Source organism: Saccopteryx leptura, chromosome 3 (assembly GCF_036850995.1).
Source record: "Saccopteryx leptura isolate mSacLep1 chromosome 3, mSacLep1_pri_phased_curated, whole genome shotgun sequence".
Lineage (NCBI taxonomy): Eukaryota > Metazoa > Chordata > Mammalia > Chiroptera > Emballonuridae > Saccopteryx > Saccopteryx leptura.
In genome coordinates this window covers 194261944-194288367 of record NC_089505.1, presented here as the reverse complement: position 1 = coordinate 194288367, position 26424 = coordinate 194261944, and the positions used below count along the sequence as shown (strand labels likewise).

Sequence of the window (26424 nt, the reverse complement as noted above, 5' to 3'; positions counted from 1 at the left end):
GTTTAGTTTCCACATTTTTGTGGGGTTTTTTTTCCTCCTTTTTGCAGTTCAATTCTAGTTTCAAGGCTTTATGATTAGAAAATATACTTGGTACAACTTTGATTTTTTTGAATTTGCTGATGTTGTTTTTGTGGCCCAACATATGGAAAGTTCTTGAGAATTATCCATGTACACTGGAGAAAAATGTATACTCTGTCACTTTGGGATGAAATGTCCCGTAGATGTCTAGCATATCCAGGTGCTCTAGTGTTTTGTTTAAGGCCACTATATCTTTGTTGATTCTCTGTTTGGATGACTGATCTAGAGCCGTCAGCAGTGTATTGAGGTCTCCAAGTATGATTGTATTTTTGTCAGTTTTTGTTTTAAGATCAATAAGTAGCTGTCTTATATATTTTGGTGCTCCTTGGTTTGGTGCATATATATTAAGAGTTGTTATGTCTTCTTGATTCAGTGTCCCCTTAGCCATTATGAAATGGCCATTTTTGTCTCTGAGTACTTGTGCTGTCTTGTAGTCAGCATTATCAGATATGAGTATTGCTATGCCTGCTTTTTTTTGGATGTTATTTGCTTGGAGTATTGTTTTCCAGCCTTTCAAAAAAAAGGGGGTATGGACCCACAAAATGCAAATAAGGAAAAAATTTGGGTCAAGAATAAAATGATTTGCTTTTAGGTGTTGGTTGACTAAGAGATATGATGAGAGGAATAAGAGGGAAACAGGAAAATGGGGGGGGGGAATTAATAAATTACTATTGTATTTAGTGGAACAAGAACTAGATAAAATGGAGAGCCAGGGTTGGGAGCACTGCTAGTGAGTTAAAAAAGCCAAGTAAAAACCCCCAATATGCCACAAACATAAGTTTGAGTCCCAGATAAGATAATTTGTTTGTTATTGAGGATTGAATGAGAGGAGACATAAAGGAGAAAGGAAGAAACTAATATAGAGGGAGAAAAGAAAGACAGAGAAAAATAAAGCGGGAACCACTAAAAAAAAGCAAAAAAAAAGGAGAGAGAGAGAGAGTTAAGGGTTTTTGGAGTGCAACCCTCATAAAGAGAAAAGAAGAAGAAAGAAAAGATAATGGGAGATGTAACACTTACGGGTAGTGTAGCTCAAGGAGAGAGTAAGACCGGCAGAGAATTAAACAACCAAACTGGAAGAGGAAAAAAATAATCAAGACATGAAGATAAGAGAAACAAACAAACAAATATAATAAAATGAGATAGGTTATAAAGTCTGTGGATTATTCTTGATTTTGAGAGGTTATCTTCTTGCATTTTCTTTTCTCTCCCTCTTTCTGGTCAGTGACTCTGTACCCCAGGTTCTGCCCCTGTGGCACACTTAGGTAGAGGTTTGCAGTTGATAAATCTCTATGGCAATGTCATATATTGGGTTTCAGTCTCTTTGGCAGTTGAGGCTCATTAGCATTTGTAGGCTCTGACAGTGAGAGAGTACATATTCCCGGAGCCTCTCTCCTAGTCTTTCCTTCCTGAATTAGTCGCCTGATAATCCAGCTATGGGGTTGCTGCTGCCTCAGCCTGGAGAGCAAGAGGCTCAAAGAGTTGGCAAATCCCCACTCTATTCCCACTCAGCACAGGGCTCTGGGTAAGGCTCAATCAGTCAGAGCTGCTAGCATAATCAGGCGGGGCTTCCACCCACACAAAGACCTCTGACTCTGTCCCTCTGTCCGGTAACATGGGCGGGCGCCCACTCCCGGGGTGCTCAGCGGAATCTCTCACTCACTATCTGTGCACACAGACCAGGATATGGAGCAGGCCGCCTCTCACTTCGAATGAGACCCCGCCTGCACAGGAAAGTTCCAGCATCGGAATTAGCTCTCGCTCCCTCCCCATGCGCGGCTTTTTCAGGGCACTGGGGCGGTCCCAAGATTCTGCTTTCAGCCCACACAAAGGCCTCTGACTCTGCCTCTCTGTCGAGTAACACGGGCTCCTGCTCCCGGGGCTCTAGGAGGAATCTCTCGCCCACTATCTGCGTGCGCTGACCAGGAGATCGGGGCAGATGGCTGCCCCACTTGTCTGTCTTTGTGTGGATTTGGTGTGAGCGTTAGCTTGTGTTGACTGGGTTGCCACAAGCACAGTTTTTCCTCAGCTTGGATCTCTGTGCCACAGCCTGGTTTGGCCGCCTGAGCCACAGCCTGGATCTATTCACCCCCTTTGCCCACCTTAGTTCCTATACTCTCAGTTCCCAGTGAAAGCAGCCCTATTTAGGTTAGTGAGGAAGGTGGAGTGTTTCCTCCTCCTTATTTCCTTTGGGGTTTGATTATATATTTAGCCAATTTTTTGCTCAACCATACCTTCGCGTGTATTGTGGAACATCTAGAGGCTTCAAGGATAGATTTTCTGTTTCTGGTTGAAGATCTTGTTGAGTTTTTGGGGAGATTTTTCGGTATCGCTTTCTACAGCGCCATTACTCTGACGTCATCTCCTGATTCTTCTTAAGGCAAAGTATCCATTTATACACATATGAAAAGAATAGGAGCTGGCTTATCATCTTTTCCCTCAGGAGACTTAGAGAATAATTTATCTTTGTCGAATCAGCTTGGGTTGTCATCAAATAGGAAGAGAGAAATTTCACTTTAACTCATATATTTATCTGAAAACTCCACTTAAAATTATATACATATAACAAGTCCGACCTGCTTGGAGTGCTTCTCTTCTTGATCATTTGGGTTTTTAAAGCTGTGAAAACATTTTTTCCACAATTTTCCACCCTGAAATCTTCTCAATTTACAAGGACTCCTGTAAAACCCACCACTTTCATTTTTGCCTCAGGCTTCTGGTCTTTGTCAGAACTTATGAATGCAATTATTTGAGGACAAGAGAAACTCTTCTGAAAGTAAGACCTAGCAAAATGTTAAATATAGAATTATCATCCTGAAATGCAATGCATGAGTCTTCACATAAATTCACAGTTGTAAATGTTGGCAAAAGTGTGCTATCAGGCTATGTAAATACGGAAAGATGAGCACATTTGTAACCTACCCTGAAGTGTAAGGAATTTTTCCCATGCAATATAGACTCGGTGTTGTGGGCACTGCCCCTCTCCCACTTGTTCAGTGGACAAATTGCACGGGGAAATGAGAAGGAAGAGGGGAAAAGTGATATAATTAGAACATGAGTTTGACACAATAGTTGCTGGCTGTACTCATGATATGGACCAGTTCAGATTCTTACATCATCTTTGGCAAAGTATGCATCTCTTTCTTCAATCTGACTCCTTGGGCCTTCTGGCTGGCAGATGTAAAAAGAGGCTACAATGGAGGACACAGTTTTATATCAGTGGGATCACTCACATAGCCTCACTCTGGCAATGAGTTTTAATTTAAAAAGCTGAATGAAGGTGGTTGTGCTCAAGATTAACGGTCACCAGGCAAAAAAAATCCAGAATCCTCTGGTGGAACTATAGGTGTGCAGGCAGGGGGAAACCCCTAGGATGAGAATGGCTTTTTGGATGCAGGAGTAGAGTCAAATACTAAAAAGAGAAGGACCCACAGTGGAAGACAAAGTAAGAGGCCGTGTGTCTGTTAGTGTCCTAACCTGGAGAACTGTCATAATAATGGACACAGAGCTCTGTTGGCAGCTTATCCAGAAAATTAACGTGGTTGAGTAGACATGTCCATAGTTTGTCCACAAAGAGTTTGAAGTGGCTCCTATATCAATTTTATAGGCCAAGTAAAATGTTTCAGGCTTTGTAAAGTTATCTCTCATTGTTAACTAATATTCATTAACGTATTAAATACCTTAGATACATGTGATGCTGTGTGATGTGTCACTCAAAAGAGTTTGGCAGCTTTAAATGGAGCAAGTGAAGAGAAGACCTCTTCATGCTGTTCATGGTAGTGCCCCATCTTCCTCCTCCTCCTCCTCCTTTCCCCAGTGACGCTTTGTAATGTTTCTATTTAGAAGAGCTGTTTTAATTTTCATTAACCACAGGAGTAATGAATACAGAGAGGAAGAGAAGAAGGGTAAGGAAGGGATGAATTTTTGGACCCCTGTCCAAGCCATAAAATACTTGAGCATTTCACATGATGTGCCTTTTCTCAGCCTGATGAAGAGACCCCCATGTACTGCTGAAAATCTCCTAAAAAGGGTTCAGTGCAGTAGACTATGCAAGGCAGATATACAAATAAGTATAATAAATCAGGGAAGTTGGGTCAGTGTCTTACCAAAGTTGGTAAAAACATGGAGCACTGAGTAGATACATACAGAAGATCGTGAAGGGGAAAGGGTATGTAAGTCAGATGTCAGCTGGCTCTCTCTTCTTTCATGGTCTAAGTCAGACTGGTCTGGCCCCTACTCCAGAGCCCCTGGAAAATCCAGGGCTCTTCTCACCAGGTTCTCATCAGTTCCTCTGCTCCAGTCTGTACATTTCACCATTCATTTACTCCTTCTGCTAAAACTCCTCCTCCTTCTTTGACTTCCACTAAAAATCATGTACACTTGGTGGAACATAAAAATGAGACTAAGAGACATGGACAAGTGTGTGGTGGTTACCAGGGGTGGGGGGAGGGAGGACAGGGGGAGAGTTAGGGGGAGGGGGAGGGGCACAGAGAACTAGATAGAGGGTGGCGAAGGACAATCTGACTTTGGGCGAGGGGTATGCAACATAATTTAATGACAAGGTAACCTAGACATGTTTTCTTTGAATATATGTACCCTGATTTATTAATGTCATCCCATTACCATTAATAAAAATTTATTTTAAAAAAAAAATCATGTACACAAAGCCTTTCTGAGATGCAGTGATTAGTGAAGGTGTTGAAGAGACAGGGATTAGAGCCCAGTAATGTACATATCTCACAGTTAAACATTAGTCATCTCTGTTCTTAAAAATCCTTCAGGTGCTCCACCTTGTTGCTCACATTTTCCTTTTCTGCTGCCTCTCTTCCTCTTCTCTTCTTGGGGAGAGGGGTGATGGGGCAAAAAAAAAAAAATCCAAATTCCCTTCATTTTCTTAAACATTGTGATTGATCCTATTTTAGTCTGTGCTGTTCCTTTAGACTGTGCATTGGGGCCTACTTTTCCCAACAAAATGACCCATTGATATAAGATTTCCTTAAATAAAGACACTTTTGCTGCCTCTAAGATGACTTTTGGTTGATATACTTTTATTTTTAACTTGCTACAGTGGCGGGCTGTTTGGGTTTTTTGTTTGTTTGTTTTTTAAATGAGAGGAAGGGAGATACTAAGACAGACTCTCTCATGTGCCCTGACCAGGATCCACCTGGCAACTCTCCGGCAACCCCTGTCTGGAGATAGGCTGATGCTTGAATCAACAGAGCTATCCTCAGCCCTAGAGGCTGATGCCTGAGACCACTGGCTGTGAGAGAGGAAGAGAGAGAGGGGGAGAAGGAAAGACAAGAAGTAGATGGTCGTTTCTCATGTGAACCCAGGACTTCCACACACCGGGCCAATACTCTATCCACTGAGCCAACCAGCCAGAGCCTACAATGCCATTTTTGCAAGGCAGCATTGGAAAATAAGGATGTTTGTAGGGACATGAGTTACAAGATCTAGAAGAATTCTTAGAGATTTTTTGAATATCTATCTCTTGTTTTACAAATAAGAAAACTGAGGCTCAGGCATGCTCAAGGGAATGGATTAATGGTGAAAAAACTGCCACTTCAGTGCTTTTTCCCCTGATTTTGGGGATGTCATGATGAATGTAGAATAGAGAAAAACAAGGTGTTCATTATAGTATCTGTGGTTAGGAATGTCGTGGCGTGGCATAGGTACTCACTCATCACTAAGGTGTGCTTAGTAAAAGAAGCTTCTTTAATTTCTTGTAAATGAAAGCCACCTCTCTACTCCACTGGATAATAGGAGCAACCTAAACTTTTCAAATAACAATATTTGAGTCTCTTTTGGTTTAGTTGCCCTGCATTTTAAGCACTATCTATTCAAATTTTAACTCCCTATTGGTGTTGACTGACTTAGACTCTACAGGTAAACATTCAGTCTTATGGAAGGAATATCAGATTCTTAGGGCAGAAGAAATGGGTCCTTTGGACTTCAGAAGAGTTGGACCTCTTCTGAAACATGGTAAAACTGGGCTAGTACTGCCCAGACTGATGACCAAATAGATGTATCTAGTCTAGTTAGGCCTCTTGAGGGTGATGTGCTGCCATCAACTCCTAGATCACATGGCCCTTGGCTGAAATCTTCAACCATAATGGCCTTGTTGTCCCACACCTAGGCTATTGGGGCCTTTGGGACATCCAGATAATACGAGGAATACAAAAAAACCTTAGGAGATATTTCCCTGGTTTACATTAGTACTTGAAAAGAATGTTATTGTTGGAGAGAGTGTTCTATAAATCCAATTAGATCTCTTTGGCTGATGGTATTGTTGAGTTCTTCCATATCCTTGCTGATTTTTCTTCCTTGTTCTATCAATTGTTAAGAGAGTGGTTTGAAGTCTCCATATATAATTGTGAAAATGTCTATTTCTTTTTTCATCCATCCATTTTTGCTTCATATGTTTTTCAGCTCTATTGTTTGGTACATAGGCATTTAGAATTGCTATATAATGTTTCTCTGTGTCTCAGGTGGTTTTCTTTGTTCTCAAGTCTACATTATCTGCTGTTAATGGAGCCTCCTCTGTATTCTTTTGATTAGCATTTCCATGATATATCTTTTCACTCACTCGTTTTACTTTCAACCTGCCTGTATTTATATTTGAATTCAGTTTCTTATAGACAGCATGTAGTCAGGTTGTGTTTTTTAATCTTTTCTTTCCATCTCTATTGAGACCATTTACATTAATATAATTACTAATGTATTCAGGCTGAAGTCTATCATTTTATTTTTTGTTTTCTATCTGTTTTCTTTATCTCTTGTATTCCTTTTCCTGCCTTCCTGGTGGTTAACATTCTTTTAGAATTTCATTTTGATTTATTTATAGTTGTTTTGAGTATTTCTCTGTACAGCTCTTTTAGTGGTTGTTCTAGGTACTATGCTATACTTAACATACTTTTCACAGTCCATTGGTGTCATCATTTCTCAGTTCAAGTAAAGTATAAAAACCTTACCTCCCTTTATATCCCTTTACTCTCCTCTTATAAAAATATAATTGTATTATTTCCTTTATACATTTTAACAACCATATTTGACAATGTTATAATTGTTGCTTTTCCAATCAAGCATAATTTAGAAAACTCAAGAAAAAAAGGAAATTTATTATGTTTTCCCATATTTTTGCTTATTGGACTTCACGGCCCTTCTTGATGTTTAGAGAACTATCTTTAGCCATTCTTTTAGGGTTGGCCTGCTGGTGACAAATTCTCTCAGTTCTCCTTTACTTGAGAATATCTTGATTTCACCCTTATGCCCGAAGGATATTTCCTCTGGATATAGGAGTTTGGGTTGATAATTTGTTCTTTCAGCACTAAAAAAAAAAAGTGCTACGTCATTTCTGATGAGAAATCCACTGCCATTCTAGTTGTCTTTCCCCTATAGGCAAGGTATTGTTTCTCTGTTGCTGTTTTCAAGAATTTTTATTTGTCTTTACTTTTCAGAAGTTTGACTGTCATGTGCCATAGGGTAAATTTCTTTGGGTTTATCCAGTTTGGGGTTTGCTTAGCTTCTGAAATCTCTGGTCTATGTCTTTTGTCACTTTGGGGAAGTTTTTAGCTTTTGAGTACTTTTTTCAACCCTACACTCTTTCTTATCTTCTCCCCTTCCAGAGACATTCTCTTGACATGAATATTAGACCTTTTGGTATAGTCCCACAGGTCCCTGCAGCTGTTATTGTTTTGTTTTTTAGTGTATCTTATCTCTATTGTTTAGATTGGTAACTTCTATCTTTCAGTTTACCAATTCTTTCCTCTGTACTCTGTACTCTACTGTTCAGTTTAATTGCCAGTCCTTTCATTGTTTATTCAGTTATTGTATCTTTCTGTTCTAAAATTTCCATTTGTTTCATCCTGTATTTTCTTTTTCTTTCCTGAGATTGTTTTTCATTTTTTCTTGTGTTTTTAAATTGCTTATTGAAGCATTTTTATTATGCTTTAAAATCTTCATCAAATAATTCTTAACATATCTGTCACCTAGTGGTTGCTATCTCCTGATTGTCTTCTTTCATTCAGTTTGAGACCTTCTTAGTTCTTGGTATGATGGTATACTGATTTTAATAGGGTTCCTTATGTTCACTTGTAACCTCAGAATGTAACCTTATTTAGAAATAAGGTCTCTGAAGATGTAATTAGTTAACATGAAGTCATTCTATACTAGAATGGGCCCTAAATCCAATGACTGGTGTTCTAGAAAGAGCGAAACATAGAGAGACACACATAAAGAAGACACTTATGTGATGACACAGGCAGAGACTGGAGTGACCCAGCTATGAAGAATGGCAGGAACCACTAGAAGCTAGGAAGAGGCAAAAAAGAATTCTTCTCTAGAGACTTCAGAGAAAACGTGGCTCTGCTGACACCTTGACTTCTCACTTTCAGCCTCCGGAATTGTGTGTGAATAAATTTCTGTTGTTTAAGTTTAAATTTGTGGTACTTTGTTGTGGCAGCCTCAGGAAACCAATACAGATAATGTGGCAAGTGATTTTTTTTCACTGAAACCTGGAAATTTGGGGTATGCTATGAGACTTTAGATCTTTTTAAATCTTCTGTTTTAGCTGGCTTCCTCTGACATTGTTTTTCTAATGGACAGGTTAGGAATACTCCCTCATTAGTGCCAGGTAATGTTATCAGTCCAGGCTCTCACTCAGCCTCCAATGCAATCAAGGAAGAATGCTCTTCATTAATCTTAGGCCTCCTCCTCTGATAACAACCCAGTTGGGAGAGGAACCCCTTGTTACTTCAGGCTAATAGTATTAGTCTGTGTTCCCTATGTAGTCTCAACTGATACTCAAGGGTTAGGGGGATTCAGAGGACAAGCAAAAATGAAAGTCCTGGTGGGGAGTTGAGATGCCTTATTACAGTCTGGGGATTGTGAAAGTCTAGGTTTCTTATCAGCTTTCACTGGTAGAGGTGGGGCCATAATTTTTCTGTGATGTTTGACTCTAGTAGAGCTGTTATTGGCTAGCTCTTTTCTTTCTTGCTAGATGGTCTTATTCCTGGTCTTGTGACTGGAAAGAGCTGACTGTTGTTGGGGCTTTTTATGTCTCTGCCCATTGGTGCTTCTGGGTAGCCAGCTTCTTCCCCTCTGGGCCACAATGTATGAGACAGAAAAAGCCCAGAGAGCTCACTAGCAGGTCATTTCTCCATCTCAAGATCCTAAACTGGCCTGCTTTCTTCATTTCCCCTTTTAGTCTTCTGACATTGGTTTCACATATAACACCCAGGATTTTTAGTTGTACTTAGCAAAAAGAGCAGGGAAACTATGTCTACTCCATCTTCCCAAAGGCAGAAATCCTCCATGCACCTAACTTTTTAATTACTGAGCTCCTCAACTGTAATGATTCTTCTTTCACACCATTTTAGCCATCCACCACGAAGGCCCACCCAGAACTGCAGCCCCTTGCACTCTTTAATTCACACATCTTTCAAATCCTTTGATTGTGTGTGTGTGTGTGTGTGTGTGTGTGTGTGTGTGTGTGTGTGAGAGAGAGAGAGAGAGAGAGAGAGAGAGAGAGGGAGAGGGGGGTGGGAGGAGATATAGAAGCATCAAGTCATAGTTTCTTCACTTTAGTTATTTATTGATTGCTTCTCATATGTGCCTTGTCCAGGGGGCTCTAGCCAAGTCAGAGACCTCTTGCTCAAGCCATCAACCTTTGGTCTCAAGCCAGCAATTTTGCGATCATGTCAATGATCCCGCACTCACGCTGCCAAGACTGTACTCAAGCTGATGAGCCCATACTCTAGCCAGTAACCTTGGGGTTATGAATTGGGACCCTCAGCATCCTGAGTCGATAATCTATTCACTTCACCACTACCAGTCAAACCATCCCTCAATTCTTTTTTTTTTTTTTTTTTTTTTTTCGTAAGAGGATGGGGAGGCATAGATAGTCTCTGGCATGCGCCCAGACAGGGATCCACCTGGCAAGATCACTAGGGGGCAATGCTCTGCCCATCTGGGGCCCTTGCTCTGTTGCAACCAAAGCCATTTTTTTAGCACCTGAGGTGGAGGCCATGGAGCTATCCTCAGTGCCTGGGGCCAACTCGCTCCAATAAAGCAATGGCTGCAGGAGGGGAGGAGGAGGAGAGAGAGAGAGAAGCAAGAGGGGGAGGGTGAAGAAGCATATGGATGCTTTTCCTGTGTGCCCTGACCAAAAATTGAACCTGGGGAATCGAACCCAGGACATCCACATGCTGGGCCAATGCTCTACGACTGAGCTATCTGGCCAGGGCCAGTCCCTCAGTTCTTGATGTCATTTTTCTTTTGCTTCTTGTTCCCTGTTTTTTATTCAATATACCTCATTTTTCTGCCTCATTAAGGTGTATACTCTCTCAATTTTGCTATTTTCTTTTAATCTATGACCCTGTTCCCACATTCAATTCCATTACTAGATAGACCCCATGGTCTATCATTTCAACCACTTTTTTGCCACAGTCTTCAATTTTTTTCAATCGTCCTTCATTCTTATCCACTAGCAAAATCCAAACTTTGTAACAACCTAATTCTCTGCCTTCTTCTACATTTATGTAGCTGAATATAAAGGAGAATATTGCACAGTGGTAGGTCCATAGTACACAATTTCTAATTACCCACATGCTGCTGGCCATTACTACTGTGTTTATGGTCAGAACTCTGTCTCTCCCATTTATTTTTTTTATTTTTTTTTCTTTTTTTGTGACAGAGACAGAGAGAGAGAGACAGAGAGAGGGAAAGATAGGGACAGGCAGACAAAAAGAGAGAGATGAGAAGCATCGATTCTTTATTGCAGCACCTTAGTTGTTCATTGATTGCTTTCTCATATGTGCTTTGATGGGGGAGGGGCTATAGCAGACCGAGTGACCCCTTGCTCAAGGCAGCAACCTTGGGTTCAAACTGGTGAGCCCACACTCAAGCCTGCACTCAAGCCGGCAACCTTGGGGTTTCAAACCTGAGTCCTCCGTGTCCCAGTCTGACATTCTATCCAATGTGCCACCACCTGGCCAGGCTTTCTCTCATTCCTTATGACAATATTGAAGCCACCTCCTCCAATCCCCTATCCTACCATCTCTCCACCTACTTCGCTCTCACCTGCCACTTCACAGAGAAAACAGAAGCCATCAAGTAGAACTGACTCTACATCTGCAATCTTACACACATCTGTATTCATTCTTACTTACCTACCATGATCAAGGATGACATCCCTCCTTTTAAAGCCAATACCTGAGCCTGAGCTACATAGCCTATCATGACCTGCACACTCAGTAACCTTACTCATCAATTGTGACCTCTCTTCTAGTTCTTCATTAACACCAGCCCTTCTAAAAGCTTGTCTTTCATTATTAAAAAAATCCCTCTCGGCCTGACCTGTGGTGGCACAGTGGATAAAGCATTGACCTGGAATGCTGAGGTCACTGGTTCAAAACCCCGGGCTTGCCTGGTCAAGGTACATATGGATGTTGATGCATCCTGCTCCTCCCCCCCTTTTCTCTCTCTCTTTCTCTCCTTTCTCTCTAAAAATGAGTAAATAAAATCTAAAAAACAAAATAGTTTAAAATTTTTTTCTTTTGTGCTTGACCAGTGGTGGCAAGTGGATAGAGTGTCCCCATGGGATGCCAAGGTCCCAGGTTCAAAACCTCGAAGTTTCCAGCTTGAGCACAAGCTCATCTGCCTTGAGCACAGGCTCACCGGCTTGAGCTCAGGGTCACCAGCTTGAGTGTGAATAATCAACATTATCTCATGGTTGCTGGCTAAGCCCAAAGGTTGCTGGCTTAAGCCCAAAGGTTGCTGGCTTGAGCTCAAGGTCACTGGTTTGAGCAAGGGGTCATTGGCTCGGCTAGAGCCCCCCCCCCCCCAGTCAAGGAACATATAAGAAGCAATCAATGAACAAAGTGATGAGTTGATGCTTCTGATTTCTTTCCCTTCCTGTGTCTTTCTCTCTAAGAAAAAAAAAAAAGTTCCCTCTTACTTATCTACTCATTACTTTTCCCCTTCTGGTTTTCTTTGTTCTGAAGTCTATCTGATGTTAATAGAGCCACCTTTTTTCCCCACTTCAAAGCTAGGACTTGTAAATGTGCTTTCTACACTAGCTGTCTATGGTTCTGGATACCTTATTCCCACCTCAAACAACTGCAGTCTCATTTCTGCCTGCACAATGTTTAAACAATTCTTGCCAAAAGCTCCAAAGTTATTTATTGCTAAAGCTAGCAGACACCTTTCAACCTTATCTTACTTGACATCTTTATAGATTTTGCACAATTGAACATGTCCTCTTTTTGAAAAGTCTCTTCTCTTGGGCTCTTCTGCTTTCCCTTAACTTCTCTTGCTACACTATTGGAACTCTATTAGGTTTTCCCTCTCTCTGTTCCTTGTTTTAGTCCCACTTCTCTCTCTACAAACATGGACACTCACACAACTATTGACTCCTCTCTTTCCTTATTGCCTATATCTAATATATGACCACATCTTAAATTCTAGTTCCACCATGTATTAGTCAGCTCAAGCTGCCATAACAAAATACCACACACTGGGTGGCTTAAAACATTTATTTTCTTATAGTTCTGAAGGCTAGAAGTCCAAAATTAAGTTGTTAGTATGATCAGTTTCTGCTAAGGACTCTCTGGCAGGCTTGTAGAGGACTGCCTTCTGTTTAGGTCCTCACATGGTAGAGGGAGAGTGCAAGGTCTCTGGTGTCTCTTCTTCCATTGTCACTAATCCCATCGTGAGGCCCCCATCATCAAACATCATCACAGTGGGCCTCAGGCCTTCAGTGTTTGAATCGGGGAGTGGGGTGGTACACAATGCTCTCTACATAGCATATTGCTCTAAAATCCTTCTGCCTTTTCCATCTCTACTGAAATTTTTTTTCTTACCTAGATTATTTCAATAGTTTTCCAACAGGTTTCTTTGCCTACATTATTCCCCTCAAAGCCATTCCTGACACTGTAGCTAGCCTGACATATCTGAGGCAGAAATCGGGTCTTACCACTTCCTTGCAAGAGATACTTCAGCAGTTTCTGATAGACTTTCTGTGAAGCCTACACACTTTAATACAGCATGGAAACCCCTCCATGTCTGGGATCCTCCTTATCTCTCTGCCTCAATCTCTTCCCTTCCCCCTTGCACTCATTGATACCTCCACGGTATAGTACTTAGGTTTGCTGAACACACTATACTTATTAAATTTTCCTCATTCTCAGAACTCAACTTAGATGTCAACTCTTCTAACAAGCCCTCTATGACCCTTAGGCTGAATTGGGTGCTTTTCTCAAATGTTTCCACAGCTCACTGTCTTCACTTCTATAATTGCACTCAGCACACTTTCTCATAGTTGTTTTTCACTTGTCTGTCTCCCCATTTGTCTATAAGCTCCTTTCAGGCAGTTACTGGTCCTTTAGTCCTCTCTTTGTTTCGTGTCTATGGTATAGTTTACAGCACAAGTAGATACTTTATGCTTGTTTATTAAGTGGAAGTCAGTTTCAAGCAACTTTTCTTTTTACTGATGAGAAAGCTAATAAAGAAAGTATAAGCTATTATTACTCAAAGCCAAGCTAGCTAGATGCCCAGAAACCAAAGAATGTCACTATCAATAAGTCAACTCAGTGTTTTCAGGCCTAGCATTGACACTATTGAAAAAGTTAAACACAGTCAAGTTATTCTACTTCTTGGGGCCTGCATTGGTAAAATGGAGAGGTTGGACTAAATTACCTCCTAAGTTTCCCTCTAATGCTAAGGTTCTATAATCCCATGTAAGGAGACCATAAATTCTTTGGTCAGAATTTCTTAGAAATCAAAAACTTGAAATATTCTGACTCTACTAGAAAGGATTTGAGGATAGCCTGCTTTTATAAAGAGCCTAGGCAATCAGGGTTTCTGTTTTCTGCCCTGTTATTTCTTTAGTAAGTCAACATTTATTGAGCAGCTAATGTGTACCAAACATATAATGCTTTTCAGTTTAGACATTTCATAAGTGCTGACAAGCAATAAATTAAAAAGATAAAATTCTCTGTGAGGACAATTTGAAATGTAATTTTCCAAAGTTCAGACAGAAATGGGGACTTCATAGTGGAAGACTATATAGAAGGCACTAAGAATTGCTCTGTTCAATTGCATTTGGAAATGGTTATGTAACTAATGCATAGAACAGACATGACTCATAGGAGCTAATCAATCATAAAGCACCACTTTAAACTTATTCCACAACCTAGCACTTTCTCTGTGCTCCTGGGTGACACTTAGAGCAGTTTTTTCTTCTTCTCATCACTTGCAGGTAATGTATTCTTTGGTCAATAACTAACATGTAACTAGATTCACGTCATGGTAAAAACATCAACAATTAAATTTTCCCATCCTCAGCTCAGTTCCCACAAACACCTATATTTGGTTAGGAGAGTAGCCTGTGGCTTCTCTCTTTCCCCACACCTGCCCTTTTCAGCTTTCTGACAATGATTTCATACTTCTCTCAGATTGGAATCCTGGGAGGTAGATGAGGAAAGTTCTAACTTGTCTAGTAGTCTTGTGAAGATCTAGTATCACAGTTCTTTGGTCTTGATAGCTACTCAGACGTTGCCTCTCTTGTTAGTGTCGTATGCATTCTTTGGAGACCCTCCAGGGTAGGACTTCTCTCACCTGCATTTCCCTGTAGACAGATGTAAAGCCAGTTGCCAGGGCTACCATCACAGCCACCTGGCCCATGCAGGTTTGCATTGGATTCGGACAGTTGGTAAAGAAACAATGGAGCCAAAAACTGGTGGGCCATCCTCTTTAATCCTAGCTTGCACCCAGTGGGCAAGTAAAAACACACACTGGGCTCCAAAACCCACTCACATTCAGTGCTCACAAAGCTACTGACTTATCCAAGTTTCCTAGAATCAAAGGTTTCTAGCTCACCAGACTTATTCACCTCTGTTCCCCATCTCCTTCCTTCTCCCTGCACAAACTCTGCACAAACTGGCTTCTCACTCAACACTCTGCCATCTTGGCTGCTTCTCCAGGCCTCCTCCACGTGGCCTTTCTCTACTCTCTTCTCTAATGATAATCTCAGGAACCAAGAGCAAGCTCCCATTCTGCTCCGTTTTATAGTGTAGAAATCAAAACCTTTAATCCAATATACAAAATAGGGAAGTCTCTAATACAAGTCACTTATCTGGGGCATGATGGGATTGCACCACCCCACATCAAAAAGGGTGGGAAAGGCTTAGTCCTAAAACCAAGCCCCAGGCTACAAGCATCTTGCCTGCCCACAGCCCGCCCCCAACACACATTAATATCACCTGGGCGACGGGCCTCCATGTGGGCAGCACCATCTTTAACAAAGTGAGCATAATATATTTTATCTGCCCAACAACAGAGTACATTTTAATATGGCTGACTACTTCCTTTTTCTTAGATCCCAAAAATCTAGTACCAACTCCAGCTTTTTTTGTTCATCTGGTCACCAGTCCAGATGACCCTCTTAGGACACAAGATGATTCCTGCCTGCTTTCTCTTGTGGATGGTAGTCTGATCCAAGGAGACCATTCACACTTTCTTGGCCCAGATAGACTCAGGAATGGGGTGGGGACACGCTGTACTCAGACTACTCTTTACAAAATGCCCCTCACCTTGCATTTGTATTATGATTTTTAATGTGACTTTAATTGATCTAAGAGGTGGAAAAGCCATGTAATCAAGATTTTGACAACCTCCTCTATAAATTTTGCAAAGTGGGGATTTCATTTCTCACTTTGAAATATGATATCTGTGTCTTGTGCTTTGGCTGAAACTTTCATTCTTTTGTTATACCTGCCTTGTGATACTAGAATGACCAATTTATGACCACATCTTTGGCTTATGTATGCCATGTCACTGCAACAAGTAGTCTTTTCCTTTTCTAGTTTCATCATGTAAAGGCAAGCTAATATCAAGTCTGTGTATAATTTAAAAGTACTTATTTTCATAATCAGTAGACTGGGCATAGCATTTGTTTCCAATAACAAAGTACCACAAACTGGGTGGATTAAACAATAGTCGTTTATATCTCATAGTTCTAGAGACCCGAAGCTCAACATCAACGTGTCCACAGGGACACTGCCCTCACAGGCTCTGAGACAGACTCTATTCTAAGTCTGTTTCCCAGCTTCTGGTGGTTACTGACAGTCCTTGGCTTGTAGTTGTGTCCCATCAATTCTTATCTCTGTCTTCATGAGATAATCTCCCTGTGTCTCTGCATGACCTTCTTATAAGGACATCAGTCATTGGATTCAGGGCCCGCCCTAATCTGGTATAACATCATCTTAACTTGATTACCTCTGCAAGGACCCTATTTCTAAATAAGGTGATATTCGCAGGTGCTCAGTGGACGTAGACTGGCAGAACACATGGCACAATCCAGTATGGATACTGTGAAATTTTCTGTCGAAAGGTTCGGTGTCAGTGCAAATATGATGTTATCTGTTTTTTTAAGAAAAATAAAGAGATTACATCCATTTTGGAAAGGCCTATGGAAACAGGGACACCTGGGTTTCACTGGAGCGTACTGCATAGCCATAGTTATATTCATCGAGCAATATGACAAAGAGGCACACAAACAGCTTAATAAGCATGAGAATGTTCTGTGTGAAAGAATCAAAGAAAGCTAATAATAGTTGCCCCTAGATGAGTGAGCGGATGCTTCTCCACAGCCGAATCCTCAGCGGGATGATGTAGTCTTTGTTAATTTTGCCATGTGACTGGTGAAAACAAAAGAGATACAAGGAAGACAAATGACATAATTTTGAGTGGCTTGACTAGAACTACACATACTAAAGTTATAATAGCACTAGTAGTGATCCATTTGTATGCTTCTGCAACATTTCAGGAAATTTTCCTGGGAGTATTCTCCCCCTGTACCGGGTTTCCCTTTTTCCAAAACTGCAAACGGTGGGTTAGAACTTTGTTCAAATAATGACATAACAGCAGGCATAAAACCGAAAGAAACTAAAGGATAACCTTCATGAGAGTCATCAAAATTGGGTCTTATATATAAACTACAAGTACAGTTTTTGTTCATAAATTATCAACTAAAGTCTATCTTGAGAAAATGGAGGACTTTAGAAAAATGCAACGAATAGTGAATGCTTACATATGTTCTTTTTCCTATCCATCTTTTCTTCCTAGTTTTGAATAACATTTTCCTAGAGCCTTTGATTTTGCTTGGGCAAGTCTGACTTTTGGAAAACCATGTATTTATCCATCCTTGCGAATTTGATGAGATTGCCATGCAACTTGAGAAACATGGACTGACTTCATTAAATAACATGTATTTCTTATTCAAAAGGATTGTTGACATTTTTCATTGCTGTTGTTAACTCTTTTTACATGGAATTTCTTTTCTGAATGTGGCAAACAACAGTATGTGCCTTCCTCTGCATGTGCAAATAGAGTCAGTGGATACTGATGTTCTTCCTGTGCTATTTATGCCAAATTTAAATATTCCTTTGGATAATTGTTTTCTTTATGTGTTAGCATGTCTTTGCTGCAACTTGTATTTTCTTTTGTAAGACATTTGGATTCTTGTGAAAGTGTTATGTATGTAAATAATGAAACAACACCCACACCATTACTTAGCTACTGTGGGTACTGCCACACTGCTTTCTTTCTGTTTTATTCTTTTTCTTCTCCTTTTTTTTTAAATCAGCATAAGAATAGTTCTTAGGAACAGAAATGATACAGCAATCTTAAAGATATAGTCAGTGCTTATAATTAATTAATGAATCTAATTTTTATTTCAAAATGGATTTCCACAACTGATTGTTTTGAACTTCATGCCATTTTGTGCTGGCTTCAAACACAGTCATAGCAGTTGTGATACACTTTGTGTGATGCTCTACCATAAAATGAGCCAGGTGGAAGGGATCATATCATTAGTTAAAATGAAATGGTTGTATGATAACCAGAGAAGTGATTGATTGTTTTATGGATTGGCTTGTTTTTATAAAACAAATCAGGCAACAAAAAAGATTTTTCTCTACCTTAGAAAAGAGGCCCAAAGTACAAGATATGTAAAACCACTAACCTATTTATACTCAGTAGTCTTCCAGGACTTTCAGGGTCTGAGGTCTGCTTCTCTCAGTCTCTGCTGGCCTCCTTCTCCTTTGCAGGAGACATTTGGGTACAGGGCAGGCTGGGACCACATCAGCAGAGGCCATGGGAAGGGGGAGTGTAAAGCCAGTAGCCGCGGCCATCATCACAGCTGCCTGGCCCATGCAGGTTCGCATTGGATTTGGACAGTTAGTAAAGAAACAATGGAGCCAAAAACTGATGGGCCATTGTTGGGCAGATAAAATGTATTATGCTCACTTTGTTAAAGAGGCCATCGCCCAGGTGATATTAATGTGTGTTGGAGATCGTTGTAACCTGGGACTTGGTTTTGGGATTAAGCCTTTCCCACCCTTTTTGCTATAGGGCGGTACAATCCAATCATGCCTCAGAGAAGTGACTTTGTATTAGAGACTACCCTATTTTGTATATTGGATTAAAGGTTGTGAAGCTACACTATAAAATGGGGGCAGAACGGGACTTGGCGCTTGGTTCCTGAGATCATCATTAGAAGAGAGAGCAGAGGAGAGCAGAGAAAGGCCACGTGGAGGAGGCCAGGAGAAGCAGCCAAGATGGTGGAGTGCTGAGTGAGATGCCAGTTTGTGTAGAGTTTGTATCTGGGATAAGGAAGGAGATGGGGAACTGAGGAGAATAAGGTTGGTGAGCTAGAAACCTTTGATTCTAGGAAACTCGGATAAGTCAGTGGCTTTGTGAGCACTGAGTGTGACTGGGTTTTGGAGCCCAGTGTATGTTTTTACTTGCCCGCCGGGTGCAAGGTAGGATTAAAGGTTATGGCCCACCAGTTTTTGGCTCCATGGTTTCTTTACCGACTGTCCGAATCCAATGCGAACCTGCAAGGGCCGGGCTGCTGTGATAGTGGCCCTGGCCCTGATTACTGGCTTTACAGCCATCATCTTTAATCCTAGCTTGCACCCGGCAGGCAAGTAAAAACACACTCTGGGCTCCAAAACCCACTCATGTTCAGTGCTCACAAAGCCACTGACTTATCCGAGTTTTCTAGAATCAAAGGTTTCTAGCTCACCAGACTTATTCACCTCTGTTCCCCATTTCCTTCCTTCTCCCAGATACAAACTCTGCACAAACTGGCCTCTCACTCAACACTCCACCATCTTGGCTGCTTTTCCTGGCCTCTTCCACATGGCCTTTCTCTGCTCTCCTCTGCTCTCTCCTCTAATAATAATCTCAGGAACCAAGAGCAAGCTCCCATTCTGCCCCCATTTTATAGTGTAGAAATCAAAACTTTTAATCCAATATACAAAATAGGGAAGTCTCTAATACAAAGTCACTTATCTGAGGCATGATGGGATTGCACCACCCACATCAAAAAGGGTGGGAAAGGCTTAATCCCAAAACCAAGCCCCAGGCTACAAGGATCCTGCCTGCCCACAGCCCACAGAGACACACATTAATATCACCTGGGCAACGGCCTCCACGTGGGCAGCGCCATCCTCAACAAAGTGAGCATAATACATTTTATCCGCCCAACAGGGAGGAAACAACAACCCAGAGGGGACAGAGCCTGTGTTCAGAAGCCAGCCCATCCCCAAGAGATAGCCAGGCAGGCCCGTGTGCAGTGGTCAAAGGGCATGGCTTGCTCAGATTGGGCCAGGCTCTTTGGGGCTATTTGGATATCTGAATGAGTCCTATCAGCCAGCAGAACACAGTTCTGGAAGACGTCCAGGTGACAATACTAAAAATCAGGCATGGTTCCAGGTGATAGGTTCGGTCACAGCAGGCCCCCAGCCAGAAGATGAGAAGGGAGCAGGAAATCACATCTGACTTCCCCAGGGAAGGGGAGAACAAGAGTTTGGCAGAGCAACAGGACCCGCACTGAGGAAGCTGGGGTTCGTGGCAAGTACCAAGCCCATCAGAGAGCTGAAGTGCTTAGCAGAGAAACCGAGGCCGGCTGGAGTCATAGCCTTTGGCCAAAGTTTTAAGAGAACACTGAGATGGAGAGGCTTCAGGAAGAACCAGATTCCCAGGTCTCTAGGCAACTAAACCAGTTGCATCTATTAATAGGTCTAAGCTGATGACAGGATCAGGACCGGAACAGACTGGTTGGGAGCAACTAAGAACTCCTGGAACTTTAATGTGCCTAAGGATTACCCGGGGATCTAGTTAAAATGCAGGTTCTGATTGGTAGGTCTGAGCTAGGGCCAAGATTCTAAATCTCTAACAAGCTCCTGAGCCATGCTGCTGGCTTTCTAGAGTAGCCAAACTCAGAGAATCCAAACTTGCTGTCATTCCCTTTTCTCCACCTCACTCTCTAGACCTATTTCGCCTGCCCAAGCATCACAGCCTTCCTCCCAACCCTCCTCGTCCACAGGTCTAACCACCTTCTTCTCTTTTCCTTTTCCTATCCTCCCAACCCCTTTGTCCTACTGCATTTCTTCCGTCAAGACCGTCAACAGAAAAAGAGCTACTACTGTTCAGATAATAGAAGGGGCAAGAGAGCAAAAGCCAGAACCATTTTCCCCATTGTCAGTTATACAACTAAATCCTTTCATGTTTGATAGATACAATTAGTCCAGATTAATGTCTTTTTCAATATTTGTCTCACAGAGAGAACATGTGACCTCTTACCTTTCCATCCTGATAGACTCCAACAGTTAAGAAAAAACATCTGTGTGCTGGCTTCAGCAGCACATATACAAAATAGGGACAATACAGAGAAAATTATCCTAGTCCTTGCACAAAAATGATACACAAATTCCTGAAGCATTCTGTATTTTTAAAAAGACATTAGAATAGGCATAAATTAATGTTGAAATAGACTGTGTTGATGAAAGGAAAAAACTAATATAATAAAACTTTAAATTTTACTTAAATTAACCTATGACAATCCATGCAAATCCAATAAAAATCTCAACAAGATTTTAGTGAAACCTAATTCTAAAATTGGAATAAAAGAGCAAATGTCCAAAAATAAGTATGAAAATTTTAGAGAGAAAAAATGGAGTAGAAATAAGAAAAAGAATAGAGTGTGGGAGGGGAGCTCTCACTCCACAAGAGCACAAGATTTACTATGTAGTTAAAATTATTAAAATGATGTAACAATGAGTAGTTCCACTTAATGTGATCATAAGCAATTTTTCTTTTATATGTGCTTTTTTTATTTTCTATACTAAATATGTACTAGTTTTGTGATGAAAGCTAAAGCTAAAAAGTAAATGCTTTCAAAGAGAAAATATCTATTAAAAATTTTTTTTTACTTATTTATTTTTTTAATTTTTTGAGAGAGGTGGAAAGAGAGAGACAAGAGTATGAGCCCTGACCGGGGAATTGAACTGGCAACCTCCATGCTCCAGGATGATGCTCCAATGAACCAAGGTATCTGTCCAGGGGTTAACTTTCTTTATTTTAGACAAAGAGAGGAAGAGAAAGAGAGAGAGGAGGGGGAAAGGAAGCATCCATTCCTTGTTCCCCTCAGTTGTGCATTCATTGGCTGCTTCCTGTGTGCGCCCTGACCAGGCATCAAACCTACAAACTTATTGTTTTGGAATGACGCTCATAACCAGCTAAGCCAACTGGTCAAGGCCTCTATTAAAATATTTTTAAAAATCAGAATGGTGTCACATGTTTATTTTCTGTTTCTGTGTGTTGGGCAAATGAGTTTGTAAAATTTGTATTTTCTGAGTTTGCTCACTTTTAGTGTTAAAAATGGCGCTGGGCAGCACCAGGTATGTGATCTGTGAAATTGTAAATTACCTTCCTGCTTGGGAAGGGCTATTGTCTTGCTAATGTTTGCTGGAGGAGAGGTTTTTGTGTCAGAAAGTTGTGAAAAGAAGGAGAGAAGCCATTAGGAGGAGAGTGAGAACAGAGAGAGAGAAGGTGTGCAGATGGGGAACCAGAGGTGAGGCGCTTTGCAAGCTCTGCTGAGACTGGTGGGGCCTTTGATTCTAGGAGAAACCAGAGAAGATTCTCCTGGTTGTGGAACTGGAGAATGCGTCAGTGGCTTTGGGAGCTCTGAATGTTTACTCGTCGGCCAGTGTGAGACTTTAATAAAGGAATGGCCTACCACTTTTTGGCTCCACCATTTCTTTATTGTCTGTCAGAATCTAATGGGAACCTGCATGTGAATGGTCACAACAGCCACAACTACTGGCCATACACTATGCCCTGAAAATATATCTGTAGTAGTTTACATTGAATGTGCTTCCACTTCGTGCACTAAAGGGTCACTAGTTCCTGGCTTACACTGAAAGCTAATTATATAATGTGGGGCCAGTTAATTAAGATGTCTCAGACAGTTTTCCAATCTACAACATGATGATATTAATAGCTTCCCAGTTTATCTTGGAAGACTTGTTGTTGGAATTATACAAGATAATATGTGAAACTGCTTAACAAAATGAAACACTAAACAAATGCAAATTGCTATTACTAGGAAGTATTTGAAACAGAGTGCTTGCGGATTGTAAAATGTTGTACCAGCCTGTGTTGGTGTGACTGACCTGTATGAGTCAAGGGGGTTTGGAAAGTATAGTTTAAATCACAGTCCCCCACCCCATGTCCCATCTCATTTCACAACTGTTCTTCATTCACTCAATGACTATATTTATTGAGTGCCAATGTGTACTAGGCCATGTGGGCTGGGGCCTGGAGTTCTGATGATGAAATAGACACTGTCCTTGAATGTAGAAAACTTATGGATTAGCAGAGTGTTTGTGAACAAGAAAATAAGCAATTGCAAAATAGAATGACAAATGCTGTGATGTGGTACGTGGGGTGCCATGAAGTCCCTGCAGGGTGGCCACCCAGGCTCAGATGGCCATAAGAGAGCTCCTATACTGTATACTAGTTAGAATGATGACAAGGGTGAGGGAGAACAGCAGAGGTTGCCTGGACAAGGAGAGGGAAAGTGTTCCAGGCACAAAGAGAACACTTGGACTACTCCAGAGACAAGAGAAAGTGATGGAACGTCTTTGATGTTTTTTGTGTTTTTTTTTTTAATCTAGATCATAATGTTGCCTAAACCAGGCTCAGCACGGGCTCAGCAGGACGGCTATTGTAATGAGTTTTAGGATGACCCCTTGCCCCCACCTCAAGCCTCCTGACCACTTTCCAGCCTGCCTTTCCTTTTGAAAAGACAGAACTCTGAAGAGGTAGAAAAAGGCTTTTCTCTTTTGAAGCAGCAGCATTATTAACAGAGAAGGAAAGTCTCCCATGAGCTATGACAAAATCCTGAAGATTGGTTTATGAATCAATGTAGCTTAGGTTAAAGCAACCTCATTTCCTGAAAGCCACTCTATGACTTTAGGCTTCCAGAGGGGCATAAAGCTTCTATGATATTTACTCTTAGTTGAAATTAAATGGAAATGGGAAAAAAAATGAATTCTTTTGGGAGATCCTGTCATTAAAGAAAATAAAATTAAAGGCTACAAAGCACTGTGGACAAAATATACATACATTAAAGAAAGTCTGGCATTGTATATATCAATGTGTTGATTAATGGCTATCTCTAAATAATTAGGTTTCATGCAATTTTTTTAACCTTTTTTTTGTGAAATATACACTTGGAAAAGTGCATGATATAAAAGTATAATTTAATAAATGTATAAAGTGAGCACTTACAAAACTACACTCAGGTCAGGAAAGAAAATAAGGCCCTGGCTGTTTAGCTCAGTTGGTTAAAGCATCATCCGGAAGTGCAGAAGTTAATTGGTCTGATCCCCAGTCAGGGCTCATACAGGAACAAATATATGTTCCTCTCTCTCTCTCTCTCTCTCTCTTTCTCTCTCTCTGCTCCCTTCCTTCTTCTCTCATTACAGTCAATAAACAAAACAAAACAAACAACAAGAAATAAAATAGGGCCAAGAAGCCCTCCATCTACCTGTTCCCAATCACAACCCAACCTCTCTCCAAGAGGTTACCACTGCCCTTACTTTTAGGATAATCTTTTTTTTTTCCTTTAGTTTCACCAATGAATTATATATCACTACATACCACATCTTTTCCTGATTTTTAAACTGTAAGTAAATGGGAGCATATGACATTCTGTCATTGGTGTCTAGCTCTTAATATTAGATTTCTTAATGTCATCCATGTTGCTGTGAGTACCATGGTTCATTCATTTTCAGTACTGTATAGAATTCCAAGTCTGAATGTACCACACTTTATTTATTGACCCTGCCATGAAGAACAGTTTGGCTTGTTTCTGGTTTGCAGCTGTTAAGAATAGAGTTGCTAGTCTTCTCATGCTCTTATTCACATGTTTCTACTGGATACATACTCAGTGGTGGAGATCTGGGTCGCCAGATATGCCTATCTTTAACTTCAATAGATAATACCAAACAAGTACCCAAGGACAGCAGTAGCAATCAACACTCCTGTAGCAACATATGAGAATTCCGTTGCCTTACCTGGAGTTTTATATAACTTTTTTTCTTTAGCTTATCTGAATTTTCTATTTTTCTCTATAATATCTGTTGGTTTAATTAGGCAAAATGCTATTCTAATATTTCTTGAAATTGTCTTTCTCAGTGGGGTATTATTTTTAAACTTTTTAATTGAAGTAAATAATTCTTATAGAAAAAGCACACAGATAACAGCTATATATTATCACAAGGTGAACACACCTCTGTATCCACCATCCAGGTCAGGAAATAGAACCCTCCAGCACTCTATCCATCTTCGTTCCTCATTCTAATCATAATCCTCTTTTTCGTCATCAAAGGCAAACTATTGTACTTAGTTCTAACACATCAAGTACTTTTATGTGTTTTGAATGTTACACAGATGGAACAATACAGTATACATTATTTTGTGTCTAACTTCTTTTACATTTTCAAACATTGTGAGATTCATCTATATGCATAGTAGTAATTTGTTCATTTTTTCTTTTCTTGCCACAGGAAGAAATATTGACCTAAGGGAGCTGACCTGCCCAATGTTTTTTTAACTTACAAAATATATTGACCTATGCTACATATGGGTGAGAATCTTTTCCAGCCATATGTACTTTTGATATTTCCACACAAATAATAAGGTTTTGAGTGAGAGAGGCTGTAGGAAGAATGAAGGTGGTGTCCCCAAACTGCCCCTGATTTCTGTAGTAAAGGCTCCAGTTGGAATTGTTTCTTGATGGTAACAGTAGTTTTCATTCCCTCCTTGTCCACCTAAAATGCTAAATAGTGTCACATCCCCAGGCTGCACACTCTTATGTAAAACACAGACATCACAGGATTTTATTGGAAAGTTGATTTATATCTGAGGATCATGAGAGGCCAAGGATGAAACTGGCATCTGGCTACCAGGAGAGCCCTTAACTTAGAAGCAGGGACAGTTCCAAAGCTGTGTTGGTAAATAATGGAACAGGGAACTTCTAGCATGAATCATAGCTTCAAAACTTTCTAGGAAAAAATTCCTAAAATTTTTCCAGAAGGAAAAATAAAATCAATACTATATATTTTTAAATCTTTCAAATAAGCAATGCTAAAACTTTTCTAAACACAACATTTGCTGACATCTAGGTTTTGAATCTTTTTAAAGGATAAAGTGTCAACTGAGCTTGAACTCTTAAATGGAATTTTGTTATCAATTGATTTTTTTAAAGCAGCCAAACAAGCTCTTAGATAGTAACTCTCTGAAAAGCTATATAGGAACGTGTAGTAAACATAATTTTTTTCCTTTAGAGCTTGAGATGTAATTATTAAAGCTTCAAATGTCCCTATAGTAGCTTGATAAACAAATTTGGATCACAGAAATGAAATAAAGTTTGCCTTCATTACTGCTCTACTCAAAATAATTCACTTCAGGTAATCCTACCTTCTCCCACACACAGATCTGTAACTAGACCATGGAGATAACCAGTTAATTTATCAAAAGTATTCAAAATAGTCGATCCTCAAGACAAAGAATGCCATGTTTAAACACAACAGGTGAAATTTTTTTCCACCACAAAAATAGTTTAAACCATTGCTGAAATCACATGCAAATATGACAAATCAAAATAATAAACAGAATTGCAAAAATGTAGGAGACCTTATCGCTGAACTAGCTATTTAGGAGCTTAAGAATTGATAAGAAAGGAAGGAAGGAAGGAAGGAAGGAAGGAAGGAAGGAAGGAAGGAAGGAAGGAAGGAAAAGAAGAAAGAAAGAAAGAAAGAAAGAAAGAAAGAAAGAAAGAAAGAAAGAAAGAAAGAAAGAAAGAAAGAAAGAAAGAAAGAAAGAAGAAAAGAAAAGAAAGGAGGGAGGGAAGAAGGAAGGAAGGAAATTTCTTAAACAGCAATTAAGAATACTTTTTATGGGAGGTGACGTCAGAGTAATGGCGGGGTAGGAAGC

The 26424-nt window shown here is 40.4% G+C and overlaps 1 protein-coding gene and 1 non-coding gene across 2 annotated transcripts in view; both read left to right on the top strand.

Annotated features, from left to right (window-relative positions):
• Positions 1–26424, top strand: part of ATXN1 (ataxin 1) — a 577099-nt gene that overhangs the window by 40750 nt on the left and 509925 nt on the right. The gene's annotated exons all lie outside the window — the stretch shown is intronic.
• LOC136402003 (U6 spliceosomal RNA) lies at positions 20769–20874 on the top strand. The gene has a single exon (XR_010750913.1). It is a non-coding gene; the product is annotated as a U6 spliceosomal RNA (small nuclear RNA).